We start from the raw sequence: 17,105 nt of genomic DNA on the forward strand, positions 1-17,105 counted from the left end.
AGGATTGACCCCTGAGGGACTCCAGCATTTATATTGCAGGCCTCCGATTTTTGTCCATCTACCACTACTCTTATGAGCCTATCGGAGAGAAATGATTTAATGATTGAGAAAACATTTCCAGTTATACCGTAGCTGGAAACCTTGTGAAGTAGACCCTTATGCCATACCTTGTCGAAGGCCTTTGATATGTCAAGAGCAATTGCCCTAGAAAGGAAGCCTTTGTCAAGAGATTCACTAATCCCGTGGGATATAACCATCAGCACATCTGCGGTAGATCTTGCAGAGCGGAAACCATATTATGTGTCACTAAGAAAGTTATTCCTGCTGAGGTGGTTGACTATTTCTCTATTTAATATGGATTCCAGCAACTTACTCATAACACACAGGAGACTTATAGGTCTGTATTGAGAGGGAGATGACTTATCACCTGAATTCTTAAATACAGGGCAAACTGATGAGGTCTTCCAGGAAGTTGGAAAGCACTTCTCCTTAAGGCAGCGCTTAAATAGTTTCGTAAGTATGGGAGCAAGTTCTGGTTGAAGCTTTTTTAACACTATAATTGGGATGCCATCTGGGCCAGTTGCTTTACTGGAATCAAGGTTCTTGATTAGCTTGGCGACCTCATGCACGAATATTTGTATGTTACCTAGCTTGTTCTGTGTTATAGGAGGAAATATGGGGAGTTGAATGCCTTCGTCGCATAGGGTAGAAGTAGCTGCAAAGTTCTTTGCAAATAGTTTGGCCTTGTCTGACGCTGACGAGATGATCTCTGGTCCATTGATAATGATTGGGATAGAACGCACACTTCTGTTCAGGATCCTATTTGTTATTTGCCAAAACTGGTGGGATCCAAGCCGCTGATCAGCTACCTTGGATTTAACAGACTGGGCATATAGCTCTCTTGCATTTTTTATTACTCTTTTACAGTGGGTGCTGGCAGACCTGAAAGCAGCTTTAGTCTCAGTGCATCTATTACGTTGGTAGCTATGGAAAAAGTGATTTCTGTGCGCGATAGCAGCAGCACATTTTGGGGAGAACCATGGCTGGCTGTTAGGTTTTTGTTGGAATTTTTTAGATGGTATGAATTGGTCTATGCCTACAATTAACCATTCGGTCAGATCTGATACTATAGAGGACACTTCCTTTTTAAACATGGAGTGCAGAGGTAAATCAGATATGAATGTACGGAAGCTATCCCAGTCAGCCATAGAGTATTGGTATACAGTACGGTGGAGGGGTACGTCTGGGGGCTTCTTACATTTCGTTTTTATCTTAACTGATACGACGGAGTGGTCGGAGGATCCTAGAGGAGAATGAACGGAACATGAACATAGCTCAGGGGAAGTTGAGAGAAAAAGGTCTAAGAGGCTTGCATATTGATTGGGTGTATCGGGCACACGGGTGGGTTCATGAACAATCTGAGTGAGGTCATAAGCAATGGCAAAATCATGACAAAACCTCCCCTCATCATCTGTCTTATTTGAATGGGTCAGCCATTCCACGTTATGGACGTTGAAGTCACCACAGATGTGGATGTTAGCCGAGGGATGTGAAGACAGTATGTGGTCTATTTTCTCAGATATGCTCTTAAAGATAGTAACTCCGCTGTTGTGGGGCCTATAGAGGGCAAATATAAATGCAGTGGTGTTAGCAAGTGCAACCCTGAAGCACATATAGGGTAAATTAGGATCTTCTCTAGAGATATCCCTGCCACATGGGAAGCCATCCTTAATGTAGGCACATATTCCATGCCCATGGCGATCTTGGGGGTCAGATTTAGCTGTTAAATTTGAGTATCCGTTAATTATGAACTCATCTAGGGAAGTGGTCGGCCCTATTCCAGTTTCACTTAGAAATAATATGTCCGGTTTCGTCTCCTGTAATTGGGTTTCAACCTCTGGAAGGTTGGAACGTAGACCCCTGATGTTGGAGAAGGAGACCTGGTAGTAGGGGTCTACGTTGGAAGATGGGGTTCTAGGTTTAATCGAGTTTTTATTCTGGAACTTAAAACTATAATCTTTCAAACACAATAAAACTATAATCTTGCAAACACAATAAAAAAGTACTCGAAAATTTAAAAAATTATTATGATGAATCGGCGTTGAAAATCATGCCCACCCTCCTACGGAAGCAACCATTAAATTGCCTATACCTAGAAATCCCCCTTACAATAGTACGAAACGATGGTAGTTCTCGATAAAATATGGTAAATACAAAAAGGTAAACTTGGTGTCAACCGACTTTTCTTACTCTAAACAAGAAAGAGTGCAAAACATTTCCTGTTAAAATAGAAGAACACGAAAGTCACTATGCAAATTAATTACAATTTTCATTTCTGTTCCTACTTCATCGACGACATAAAATTCCAACACTTTTGACTCCACTTAGAATTAGGGCAAATAAAATTCCTAGAACATTTATTTACACCGATTTGAATATACACGGAGACAACGAATAATAGGAATGCACCCCCCCCCCAAAAAAAATAAAAAACAAAAACGAATAAAACACAAATATGGGACGCAACCCAAGAAAATAAATTTGACAGTTATGTCCCCTGGATTGCAATCAGGAATCCATTTAAGTTGGTTGGTTGTTTTTGTTTTACGACATATCAACCCTTTTCGGGTTATTTAATGCCGAATCCAAAGATTTTGAAGAAAATTTTTTTAGTAGAATATATTTGTTTTCAAGTCGGTTTCTATTCTACCCATAGTTGGAACCCTAACAGGTACTACCACTCCGGGTCAGAGTGGACCTGGGAGCAATGGTAATTAAAGGGTGGCTCCACACTCCCCAAAGCCCGCAAGCTGGGGCCTCACTACTGGATATAGTTTAAGATCATATCCAGGACTCCCATTGAGGGACTTTTACCCTCTGCAGGGAGGCAGTTGGTGTATTCTAATGCCCCACCGACAGGGCCGAATCCATTTAAGAATTCAAGATTAAAAAAATAGAAAACGTGAAAAAACCGATTGAAAATGAATCAAATAAAAGTGCTTATCCATACCCTCACTAAAAAAGGTGAATGTTACCTTACGCTACAACAGAATACTGACGAGTCTAATTTTTTTTTTAGGGGTATTCGAGGTCGCTGACAACGAATCTGATAATCAAACCCGCCACAAATTTACCATTTGCATGGTATTAACCCCTAGACCTTGGGACTATTTTGTGCCATTTCATCGCCTTCGGTAGTGTTTTTCTTACATAATACGTTCGCGTGCCAACGGGCGTAGTGGGGTGTCATATCACATCGCGTAGGAATCTTTAAAATAAGAAAGTTAAAAAAAAAAAAATATGTGGTTTTTTAATTTATCAAAAAAATAAAGTTTTCAAAAACATAACCAAACATTTTTATGTTTTTCGGTCTTGGGGGGGGGGCGGAGTATTCCATTAACAGGTGCTTCTGCAGTTTAATTAACTGTTTTTCCGTAAGTAATGTGTCGACATTTACCATTTCACAAAAAAATCTGTTAATTAAACTGCAGAAGCACCTGTTAATGGAATACCCCCCCCCTAAAAAGAACGAAAAGCATAAAAATGTTTGGTGGTTATGTTTTTGTAAACCGCTCGTAAAAACTTTTAGATCAACTAAAAAGCATTAAAACTACGTAAGACAAAAAAAAAAAAAAAAAGAAGAAGAAGAAATAAACCACATTTAAAAAAACAACTTTACTTTAAATGACCGCTTATAGATTCTTACGCGATATGATAAGACACCCCACTACACCTGTTCGCACGCGAACGTATCATGTAAGAAAAACACTACCGAAGACGGTGAAATGGCACAAAATAGCCCCAAGGTCTAGGGGTTCATACCATGCAAATAGTAAATTTGCGGCGGGTTTGATTATCAGATTCGTTGTCAGCGACCTCGAATACCCCTAAAAAACAAATTAGACTCGTCAGTATTCTGTTGTAGCGTAAGGTAACATTTACTCTAAAAAATGAAAAATCTGTGTGATAACAGTGACGGAAAGAAAATTTTGTACAAAAAAAAAAAAAAAAAAAATCATATAAATTTATCAAGTAGTTTTATTTTTTATAAATTAAATAATTTTAACATGATTAATGGTAATTCGTAGACATTAAAAGGCTGATTTTAAAATCTATTTCTGAAGGAAGAACTATTTTAAGGGGGGATAAACCGATAATGAATTTCAAAATGGTGTCGCGAGATCGTCGATCATCGTATAGCCATAATTTTTTTTCCGGATAAAACTTCTTTATCAATTTGTACGATATTTTGTTTTCGTCACAGGTGTTTGCATTTTTTCTTTATTTGGTGGGAGTGTATGGATAGCACTTTTTCTTTCTTTTTCAACGGGATGTTTTTATGATTTGTTTTCGAATTCCTGAATTTTTATATAAATTTCTGTTTGTAATCCAGGGGACATAACTCTCACATTTTTTTTTTCCTTAGGGTAATGAGGGGCACACACAGATTAATTAGATCTTAATTAATTAATTAGGGCAGATAGGGTGAAATTGGTCACATTTTGTCGTTTTACTTTCTTCAACATCTAATAACTTCGACAAAATTTACATGCATTATGAAATATATTCAGGGTAACAACTGGATTTCAGCATCATTCAGCCAAATCAAGATAATGCATTGTAATGTTCATTCACCATTAAAATGTATCAAATTTTATGATTAATATTATTTAATTGGAATTCATATTCAGTATTATTAACTAAGAAAGTTGAGGATTAAGTTTTATGAAGTACTTAAAGTATATTGAAAAAAAACAACAACAATTTCCGAGTGTTGTGAAACAATTATATTTAGAGTTAATAAAAAACGCATTAAGATGTTGCCTGGGAGTCACAAGGTGGAGATGCTCATTGACTGTGTAACTAACTGCATTTCATGAGAATTCGTCGGGCTATTGCATGGAATCGATGTTGCTTCGTGTTTTATATATTCTCGTGATGCTCGAGTTTGTAGTCTGCCAATCATTTTGTTTATTATTCAAATATCTATTTATTGTGCCCAATGAGCGCACTTTTATCAGGCAGTACCTCTAATTCACATGTATATTTATTCTTTTTTTTGGGGGGATCGGGTTTCTATTTTCTTTGTGTTTGGAACTGACCAAGTTTTTATCTGGATGTTTTTTACTTACATTTGATTTTATACTAGTGCATTTGTTTATTTATTTGTTTATTAATTATTTATTAAAAAAACATTATAATTATGATTATCATTTTTGTTATTGTTGTTATTATTTATTCGTGTTTTATTTTTTTTTATTTATGTTTTTCCTTTTACTTTTTTACTTACTACCTCGCTCTACTTATGTATTGATCACTGTCGAAGTAAATACTGAAAATAGATACATGTAATTCGATTCAATGCAAATATTTACAAAAAAAACAAAAAACAAAAAAAAATCACCCACCTTTATTAACCGTTTATTCACATTGTTCAAACGTTAATGAACAATTTTCGATTAAAACTTTACTATGTTGTCTATACATATATCTATATATAAAGTAAAGTATCATTTGTGCTGCCATATGTGGTAGCAGACATTTGGTGCGTTCACGGGAATTAGTTCGGTCTCCTGTGTACTCCTTCTCTACGCCTGGAACCCTATATTACCATATTTTTAAAAAAATATTTTTCAATTTCCAAGTTATAATTGAAATACTATCAAATCCATCATTGTTAGTGACTATCTAGTGCGAACGTAGACCCCACAAAATTATTACAAAATATAAACCCTAAGCCCGAGTTGTTTTTATCTTTATTGGTAGTGACTCATTTATAAAACAAACTGTCCAAAAAAAAATAAAAATAAAAAAATAAAATAAACACGAAAAACTTTCATACGTCTTTATATAGAATCATCGATAAAATTTTATCCGCAAAAGTTATTTTTCATCTTTGTTTTTTTTTTTTTTTTTTTTTTACATAGGCATCACCACATTATCAAGGCCAAGAGGCCAATCAAGGATAAAGGTTAAAGAGTGTACATTAGAAATTGGACAATATAGTAATCATTAATTGAATTCTCTGACAGAGAGACGTAGTGAGAATTACATACATTACATATACATCATCATGAGTCGCATCTTCCGTTTGGTGCGGATTGCGAACCTACATGAATATTTTCCGTCATTCCTTCCGATGCAGGGCAAGTTGGTTGATGGACGCACAACTGTTGAGAGAAGTCCAATCAGAAATATTTTCTCCCCACCTTCTCCTTGGTTTTCCTCAGGGGTTGTTTGCCTTCTAACATACCCTGAAAGCATAACTTTGACAGGCCAGTGGTTGGTCGTTTTACATGGCCCAAAAAATGTAAGTATTTTATTTTTGATTTTATCAAATAGAGGGGGTAGGAGAATAGTTTGACACATACATATATAACAGAGAGAGAGAGAGAGAGAGAGAGAGAGAGAGAGAGAGAGAGAGAGAGAGAGAATGACATACATTACATATATACGCGTTACACATATACGCGTTACACATGCAATACACGTATACACTTTACGCTTTGTTTTTTACTTGTTTAAAGTACAAATTACTTTAGATGAATTGTCTGAAAGTCATCATCTTCACGATATTGACTACAAAAGAAACAGTCAAGATTTGAAAAATTATTTCTTTATAGATGACTCTATTTTATGGAAAAGTACTTTAAAGATATTCTGTCCCAGTTTAACTTGATGCAATTATCCGGCGACCTATTGAAATAAATTCATACATTTTTCTGCCGGTCGTTGTCGTAGTTCATCTAAATGAACTCAAGCATGCCAAGTTCACAATCACTTTTATGAGTTATAATTTAAGAAAAGTATTATTGCATACAAAATGCAACAATAAAATATATCTAAATTTTAACTTCTGAGCACATTTTGTTGTCACTTATTTCATCATTCAAATACGACCAAGCCAGTTGATGGGAGTTCTGCACGTATTGGATATGGATGTAAATTGCTGCAAAGAAAGTGTTTCTCTCCATTGTGCTAGAAAATTGCACCTGTCAGTACTCTGTATCTCTACAAAGATACTATTCGTATATGCATGGAGTATTGTTGCCATATCTGGGCTGGTGAATCTATCACTAGTCTCTCACTCTTAGACAATGTCAAAAACAAAAGAGTCTTCACCCTAATAGGTGCTGCACTATAAACCAAGTTCCAACCATTGTCCCAATACCGCAATATTGCATCCCTGTGTCTGTCTTACAGGCACTTTAATAGAATATGCTCTGACGAACTCATAGCACATATGCCCCTCTCGACGTAAATACACCCGACTAATCCAACAAACAGCAAAGTCCCACCTCTTCACTGTGAAGATCTCTAGATGCCGGAAAGCTTTCTATTCTAATAGTTTGTCCATTAGATTGCAGGACTTTCGAATTCACTTTCGGTTTCCTGTTTCCCTGGCTGTCCTGACATTCAGAAATTTAAATGTAATATGAACAGACAATATACGGCACAATCACGTTGACACACCGATTCTTGCCAGATCACCAAAGTTAAGCAACATTGAGCCAGGCCACTATCAGATGGGTGACCATTTTGGAAGGCGAGGCGCTGTATGTACCGCAAGGTAAAATACCAGATTGAGAAACTGGCACGGTTTATCCTTCTCTCGAGGGTAGATGGGACTCTCTTAAGCCATGGTAGGCAACCCGTCTAGTGATGGCGTCATGATAAAAATTAACCTTGATAGCCCTGGCGAAGCATCAAGTATTCAGTTACCGACAAGATTTGAATTACACTACAAACTCGTGTGATGAGTTCAATCTCGGTTGCGGCCGCGCTGGATGGATGGATAAACAGACGGCTCGCTGCTTAACTCCTTACATAGTGTTCATATAGATATGATCATAAATAATAACTTCTTATATTCAAGTGGCAATTTGCCTTGTTTAGGGCGAATGAGAGAAAAATAAATAAATAAATGAGAAAGAATCCTTTAGCGGTCATAAATATTCGAATACGAAAAATTGATTTCAATTTGAAACAGAAACAGATACGGATATGTCAGAATTACACTGACATACCAGTTCTTATTAAAACGCCGAAGTTAAGCTACGTTACGTCTGGTCAATACGAAATGGGTGACCATCTGTGAATACTAAACGCTGTAAGAGAAAGACGACACCTTTGGAGTACAAAATAAAATGTTTAAAATTGTCTCCGCACATATGACTTAGCGCAAACTTCCGAGTGGATCAATAAGTGCAAATGTATATTGCTGAACCAAGCAGAAGCGTCTGCATATAATTATGAAGTTATTATTCATGATAGCACTTCAACGGGAACTTTGACCCTGCGTAAATGATTTTTTTTAATGACTGCTCCCTGAAAACGCACGCGCAAAAGGTTTTCATTGGTTCATTTTAATAGAGCGTGTTTGTATTTTATTTTTTAAAAATTATATTAAATTAATTTTATTTCGTGCATGTTTTTATTTTATTTTTTTTTTTTTTAAATTATATTGAATTAATTTCATTTGGTTTATTTCGTTCATTGAGTATTTATGAAAAGATAAATAATAAAAATGAATTAAAATAAAATGAAATAAATTAAAAAGTAAAAAATGTAAAATAAAAACAAGCACGATACGAAATAAAATAAAATTAATATAATTTAAAACGAAATAAAAAATAAAATAAAATGAAACAGATTTTAAAAAAATAATACGATAAATGAACCAATGAAAATCTTTTGCGCATACGTTTTCAAGGAGCAGTCATTAAATAAACGTTTACGCAGGGTCAAATTTTCCTTTGAAGTACTCTCATGATCATTTCAGAGACTCTGGAATACACACACACACACACACATATATATATATATATATATATATATATATATATATATATATATATACTTGTACTTTTTGTAGTAAAAGAAATCCCATACAGTGCTCTATTATTAGGGAAAAACCTTTCTCGAAATAAGAGCAATATATTTTTTTTTTGTATATTATATACAGGAATTTACATCGGTAGTCGGTACCGACGGTTTCAAGCCCGGTAGTTGAGGACTGCTCTTAATGTCCGCCTCAGGCTCTCTTCAGCCGACTCTCATCTGTCTTTAACCGGAACCGGAACTCTATATATGCACACCGTAATTTTTTTTTTTTTTTTTGTGTATGCTACTTTAATATGGTAATAAATTTGAAGCAATAAATTAAAAAGTATGGGATGATGCCTTCTATATTATTATTTTTCTTTAAATACCCCCCCTATCATTCAGTTTAAGTCTCGTTTAAAAGCGTTTTAAAAATTCATTTTAAATTATGTCTAATCTCGTTTAAAAATAGGGTAATAAAATTTAGATTGAAAAAGACCTAGGAAGTGCCCAGGGGATGGTATATACTAATATTTAAGTATTGCTTTGCGTTTAAAAACGTTTAATATTTAAAATAATCTCTAGTTTCGTTCTAATTACGGTAATAATATTTAGTTAAAATAAACTTAAGTGTGTAAAAATTTGGCATATGTTTACATTTAAGTATCGTTTCACGTTTAAAATTATTTAAAACGTCATTTTAAAATTATATGTAATTTCGTTTTAAAAACGGTAATAAATCTTAGATTGAAATAGGTCTAAACGGTGTAAAAAAATTGGCGTTTTTATATTTAAGTATATTAAGTATAGCATGATCTCGTTCTATTTAAAAACACGTTTTAAAACAATTAAATTTTTAAAAAATTTTAAACTTAAAAATTCTCTCTAGATCTCGTTTAAAATGGGTGATAAGATCTACAATAATATAAAATAAAATATTTTGACATGTCTATAACTAAACTTTTTTTTTTTTATCTTCACGTTTTATCTTTTTTTCTACCCCAATTTATAAGAAGCGATCCTCTTCTATGTATACAGTCCTTCAAGCATTCATTTTTTACATTTAAGCATCCATCTTCTTGGGTTGCTTTTAAAATATAATATTTTTCGGCATTGCAGAGCGAGCATTGTTTTAGTTCTGGGGAGTATGAAGGTTTTTGCTCGATTTTTTTCCATTTCACCGTAAAAGGTGCACCTTCTTCTTTTAACTGCCAGATTTTGTTTGCTAAAGCCGTATTACTTCTCTCTTTTGCTCTAAAAGAGCTCATGTGCATATAATATCTCTGTTTAAACGGCCCCTTCGTCATTCCAATGTATTTATTAGTTACATTTGTGGATGTATTCGTTACAGTTGCTTCATATACAAGTGACTCTGCTTTACAATTCCCTTCAAGCGGGCACTCATTTTTGGCTCTGCAAGAGCAGTTTGCATTTTCCCTCTCTATTGGTTCTCTAGAGATGATGGATTTTATTGACGGTGTTGTTGAGTAGCTTATTTTAATTGTATTTCTATTGAATATTTTATGTAGCTTGTGCTTTTTAGGAAAATGTTTATCTAGTAGTTTCAAGAACAACCGTCCTACTTTAGTTTTTATATTTAATGAGAATGGAGGTAGAAACCAAATTACTTTCCGTCCTCTGATTTTTTTGTTTTTTTGTTGGTTATGGGTTGGTTCGAATTTTATTTGTTCTTTAAATCCACTTTTATGGAGCGCGTCATTGTAATATGGAGCTGCTTGTTCAAATACTTCTGCATTTGAAGATAATGTAGATATTCTTTTGCTCACATTTGCTACCATATTTTTAAATATTGTCGGGGGTGGCATGAACCTTTGTTTATGTATACTAATTTTTCATTTGGTTTATGAAAGGGTTTATATATTCTTTTTTGGAGATCTAAAGTTACGTCTAGGAAGTCCACTTTACGTAAGTTTGTGGATATTATTATTTTAAATCCTAACTCCTTGAAATACTTTTCTATTTCTTTTCGAAACCTGTCTAATGCTTTTCCATTGTAATTTCGCGATAGACACAAACCATCATCTCTATATAGTCCGAATGAATGATCTGGGAATTTCTTTTCTAAGTTGGTCAGTATAAACAGTCCGACTAAATCGCACACGTCTGCACTGTCATAGGCCCCCATTGCGACGTCAAATTGGTCCTCATCGTTTGTTTTTTTAACCCACGTTTTTCCTTCGAAAAACAAGAGAGTCTGTCTTGCTTGCATAATTGTTTCTATATCTAGGGTGCTTATCTTTCTATATTTTGATGCAAATTGTAATGTCTTTTCTAAGATTTCTTTAGTAATGGAGGGATAAAAATCCACTATATCCATCTGGGTGAACCTGCAATTTTGCGGTTCTTCTATATTTTTAAACCAGTCCAGGACTGAGTTTGTATTTGCCCATAATTTAAGGTTCAAATTTCTTTTTACATCCTTAACTATCTCCTTGATAATGAATTTGCTAGCCAGGCCTATCTCACTTTTGGCGGAGTTAATTAGCCTACATGTTGGTTTATTTTCGAAATTGTCTTTGTGGTCTTTTAAAGTAACAAATCCGTTTTTCTTTGCTAGTCTATCGACTCTATACTCTATGCCTAATTTCATGGCTATCTCTGTGGCTTCTTTATTTATTGATTCATAAGTTCCCTTTTCCGCTAGTTGGTATTTATCGGTAATGGAATTTAATATTAATTGTTTTTTCTTTTCTTTATCCATAGTGTATAAGTTTTTTGTTTTGTCTGAGAATATGATTGCCTCATTTTTTCTTTTCTTTATTTTTTTTATGTCAGCGGTCATTTCTTTTTGGAATTTGTTTGATGTGTGTTTAAATTCAAGTTTGGGGATTATTTCTAAAAGTTCTTTTTCAAATTCCTCTATTTCGTCAACTTTTGGAGGGTACTTAATCGATTTTAGTCCGAAGTTATTTTTTTCATTCTCTTTGGCGTTATTTCCGTTTATTATTTTCCATCTCATTCTCTTTATTACGTCTTCTATTTTTGCCAATAGAATTTTTGTATAGAGCTGGTTGCTTGGTGTTGGTATGTTTTTTATCGAGTAGTTTAACGTGTATTTCTCCATCTCTAGTGTTTTTGCAAAGAAGTTCCGGCGGTTTTTATTCCTGTTTTGTGTTCTTCCTTTTCGATAGTGCTCGACCACTGGGTTATTGGTATACACCGCAAGTACCTGGTGGGGGCTATTATATAATGCTTGAAGGACTGTATACATAGAAGAGGATCGCTTCTTATAAATTGGGGTAGAAAAAAAGATAAAACGTGAAGATAAAAAAAAAAAAAAGTTTAGTTATAGACATGTCAAAATATTTTATTTTATATTATTGTAGATCTTATCACCCATTTTAAACGAGATCTAGAGAGAATTTTTAAGTTAAAAATTTTTAAAAAATTTAATTGTTTTAAAACGTGTTTTTAAATAGAACAAGATCATGCTATATTTAATATACTTAAATATAAAAACGCCAATTTTTTTACACCGTTTAGACCTATTTCAATCTAAGATTTATTACCGTTTTTAAAACGAAATTACATATAATTTTAAAACGACGTTTTAAATAATTTTAAACGTGAAACGATACTTAAATGTAAACATATGCCAAATTTTTACACACTTAAGTTTATTTTAACTAAATATTATTACCGTAATTAAAACGAAACTAGAGATTATTTTAAATATTAAACGTTTTTAAACGCAAAGCAATACTTAAATATTAGTATATACCATCCCCTGGGCACTTCCTAGGTCTTTTTCAATCTAAATTTTATTACCCTATTTTTAAACGAGATTAGACATAATTTAAAATGAATTTTTAAAACGCTTTTAAACTAGACTTAAACTGAATGATAGGGGGGTATTTAAAGAAAAATAATAATATAGAAGGCATCATCCCATACTTTTTAATTTATTGCTTCAAATTTATTACCATATTAAAGTAGCATACACAAAAAAAAAAAAAAAAAAAAAATTACGGTGTACATATATAGAGTTCCGGTTCCGGTTAAAGACAGATGAGAGTCGGCTGAAGAGAGCCTGAGGCGGACATTAAGAGCAGTCCTCAACTACCGGGCTTGAAACCGTCGGTACCGACTACCGATGTAAATTCCTGTATATAATATACAAAAAAAAAAAAATATATATATATATATGTATAAAGCTGAATGTGTGTGTGTGTGTGGTCACGAATAAGCTCCTATATGGTTGACTATTTTATAAAACTGATTACATATAATGATAGAAGATGTATCGAGACATAAGAATGGGTATGTTTGATCCTGCAGAACGGTGGTTCATAAAAATTGTGGGGTCTGCGTTCGCGCCTGGTCCACAAAGTATGGAAATAAAAAAATTAAAAATGAAAAAAGAAACGTTTACAAGTGTTTTTGATACATAAGAATACTTTGATAAGTATGTTTCAACTTAAATAGGGATGGTATAATAAAATTGTGGGGTCTGCGTTCGCGCCTGGTCTCCATAGAATGGAAATAGGCACAAACTTTTATAAAGACTTTTCGTATCCATCTGCGTAAGTATACTTTGATAATTATGTTTCAGTTTGAAGAAATATGGTATAATAAAATTATTCGGTGTTCGTTCGCGCCTGACCTTCATAGAATGGAAATATGTCACAAAGTTTAACAAGGTTTTTTTTAATATAGATCCACAGAATATTGTGATAAGTGTTTCAGTGTGAACAGGTATGGTATAATAAATTATGGGGGTTTATCTATTTTATTTTTACTTTCATCATATTTTGCTTTGGTTTTGATACCCCCGAATTCGCAGCTATCTCTTTACACCCCTTCCTTTTCATAACCTATCATACTTTAATAAATCAGAGTCCATATTCTGTAGGCTGTTTTTGAATCCAGTCAACGACGGGTACATTTGCTAGTATATATATATATATATATATATATATATATATATATATATATATATATATAGGCGAAAATTTAATTATCTTCAACATCAATTGCAGCCTTCCTTTCTTGTTTTCCTTGTATTTGAGTTCCCCTGTAAAGAATCCCCACCCCTTGAAGATTTTAACACGCGTTTGCCCACCGTCAGCGCCGCTACTCAAAACTCATCCTGACGTGTGTAAGCCTTTATTGCTTTTCATACAGTCCCTGAATCGCTTTTGCAAAAACACTCATTCTCAAAAGAAATACATTTTTAGTTTCAACTTTTGTAAGATTCCTGTTTTGATACATGCTTGATATTCTTTTTGTGGACATATATTTTCTTACTCCTTATTTATGTATTTTCCATATAAAATCTCTCTCTCTCTCTCTCTCTCTCTCTCTCTCTCTCTCTCTCTCTCTTTATATCCTGCAAACACGTCCTCTAAACATCCTTGCAGAAATCTAACGTTAAAATCATCTCCACTGACCGGGCTATACATTCGATTTATGGAGACCGTTTATGAATTCAGTATTCTATAAAATAACTACATTACTATGCCCCAGCTCTAAACCTGTACGAATATATTGAGTTGAAAAGGAAATAATGAATTGTATATGTCGATTCCATTTGTCTTATTTATCCAAGATTTTGACGAACCTTCACAAGTCAGAATAGAGAATCAATAATATATTTTTTAATCTATATTATATATTAAAAAAAAAGAAAAAAATTTTTCAGAAAATTGCACATGTTAGTAATCTATTGTATAAATTTTAAAACGAATGCATACGAGGTGCGTCCAATACATAATTCTTTTGATATATTTTCAGTCGTTTTATCTAGCTGAAATACCCAATGATTTATATCCCTATGGATTATGGGGAAAATTAGAGCTCTGAACTAATCGTGATTTCTGATTTACAGGTGAGTCACATGACAAACGGAAACTATCATTCACGACTATGATGAATTCCCAGGTTGCTGACACGTTTCCAAACGCGAGAATGCGTTGAGGGTGCATTTTCAGATGTGCCAAGAAGATGAGACAAAAGACTAATTACACAAAATGAAATCTGGATCGATCTTCATGATCTAGAGACTGGTAAGACTTACGATCTGGATGTTCCAAGTTCGAATCCAGTTCGTTACATTTTCACTTAGGATGTTGGCAACCTTCCCGGGGCCTTTTGCGTAAGTACCCGATGTGTTTCTAGAAAAAAATTCTAACTATATAAAATATCGGGGAAACCAATGTCAACAATGTAATCTTCAGACTCATTATGATGATGATGATGATGATGATCCAAAGACTAAAGCTCAATAAATGCAATGGAAGCAGTTAAACTCAACACCTCAAAAGAAGGTAAGAATGCAGCACTTCGTTGGCAAAGTTATTCTCACCGTCTCCTGTAACCAGGATGGAGCAGTAATGACAAATTTCCTGGAAAATGGTGCCACAATTACAGAAACGTATTATGCTTCATTTTTGAGGAAATTAAGAGAAGCTATCCAAATCAAGACAAAATCAACAAAAAAAATTCTCTTCTTACAAAACAATGCTCCACAATATGCACGTCACCAGATCGGATGTATGGACGTGTGGTAAAAAAATCTTACCCCCCCCGTCCTCTTATTCTCCTGACTTTGTACACTTTGACTTTCACTTCATAATGAAGTTGTTTCTGAAAGGAAAACATTTCCCAGATGATGCAGCCTCGATTTCCGAAGTCACATGGTAGTTGAAGGACCAACCTAAGCTGTTCTACAAAAGCAGTCACCAGAGCTGCATAAAATGATTGGAGAAATGCGTAAATTTGCGTGATTTTTATGCCGAGAAAGACCAATAACTGTGCCAAGTTTCGTTGCTCTACTGCTATGAGAAATGGGTCAGGTGGATTACTTATTGAACGCCTATCGTACATAGTCCAATTAAATATAGAAAATATGTTTAAAATATATCTTTACATTCGAAAATAAGTCGAAAACTCAGATCAGAAGCCCTCCTGCAAACCTTTTCCCCAGGCCAGATAGCGCAGAAATCAGAAACAATGAAGGCCGAAACACAAAGCAAATTCTCCCTCATTTTTTCTCATTCGATACACTGCTGATCTCATACCTTCGCCATGTTCGCCTAACCTACACACAAAACCTTATGTGAGACATATTTCATTGAATGTTTTCACACACACACACACACACACACACACACACACACACACACACACACACACACACACACACACACACACACACACACTGAAATTTATATATTAGATTAAATCTCGTTAGCTTATTTATTTTTAAATATCACATGGCGCGGCCTCAAAAGTTTTGTGCTAGAAACTTCACTTTTGTATAAGCTATACCGCCGAGATACTTGTATCTGACTGACCGAAACATAATCATCGATGTGTAGCGATATATAAATGATTATGTAAAACAAATAAAAAAGTATATCTTTCCCTACTTCGGTATTAAGTACTCTTGTATAAACTCCACTGGTTGGTTCACCTATGAAAAATATTAATCTGGAATATATATATATATATATATATATATATATATATATATATATATATATATATATATATATACGTAGATTACTGTTTTAGAAAATAATAAATAAATAAAAATGTTATATACGTCCAAATTAAAAAGGGCGACTTTCTAAGTAAAATAAAAAAAATGAGCTCCGAGGCGAAGCCAATATTAACCGTATGTATCGCTTAAAAAATAACAACAATAACAAAATCTCTCTCTCTCTCTCTCTCTCTCTCTCTCTCTCTATATATATATATATATATATATATATATATATATATATATTCCAGATTAATATTTTATATATATATATATATTCCAGATTAATATTTTATGTATATATATATATTCCAGATTAATATTTTATATATATATATATATTCCAGATTAATATTTTATATATATATATATATATATATATATATATATATATATATATATATATATGTGTGTGTGTGTGTGTGTGTGTGTGTGTGTGTATGTGTCGAAAGTATAGGCATTTTTGTTACAATAAATAAAATATATTGTAATCTGAGCTTTCGAAATTAAAATTTTCTTGTCAAAGTAAAGTGGTTTTTCTTTGTCCAATTTTAAAGTAGACTTGTTGGTGTAGGAAAGAACAACCCGGTCACGTGGTTTGAATCAATATATAGAGGCCTTTTCTCTAAGATATGCTTAATATCTTGGGTTAAAACCATTCTACAATAAGAAAAAAACAAAAAGAAATAAGTTTTTATCAACATAAAAAATTATATTTATTAAGACATTTATTAAAGTAACGTGTGTTTTGCAAGAGCAAAATGTTATTATTACACTG

The sequence above is a fragment of the Euprymna scolopes genome, chromosome 2 (genome assembly GCF_053919585.1).
Source record: "Euprymna scolopes isolate OS-2025 chromosome 2, ASM5391958v1, whole genome shotgun sequence".
Taxonomy (NCBI): domain Eukaryota; kingdom Metazoa; phylum Mollusca; class Cephalopoda; order Sepiida; family Sepiolidae; genus Euprymna; species Euprymna scolopes.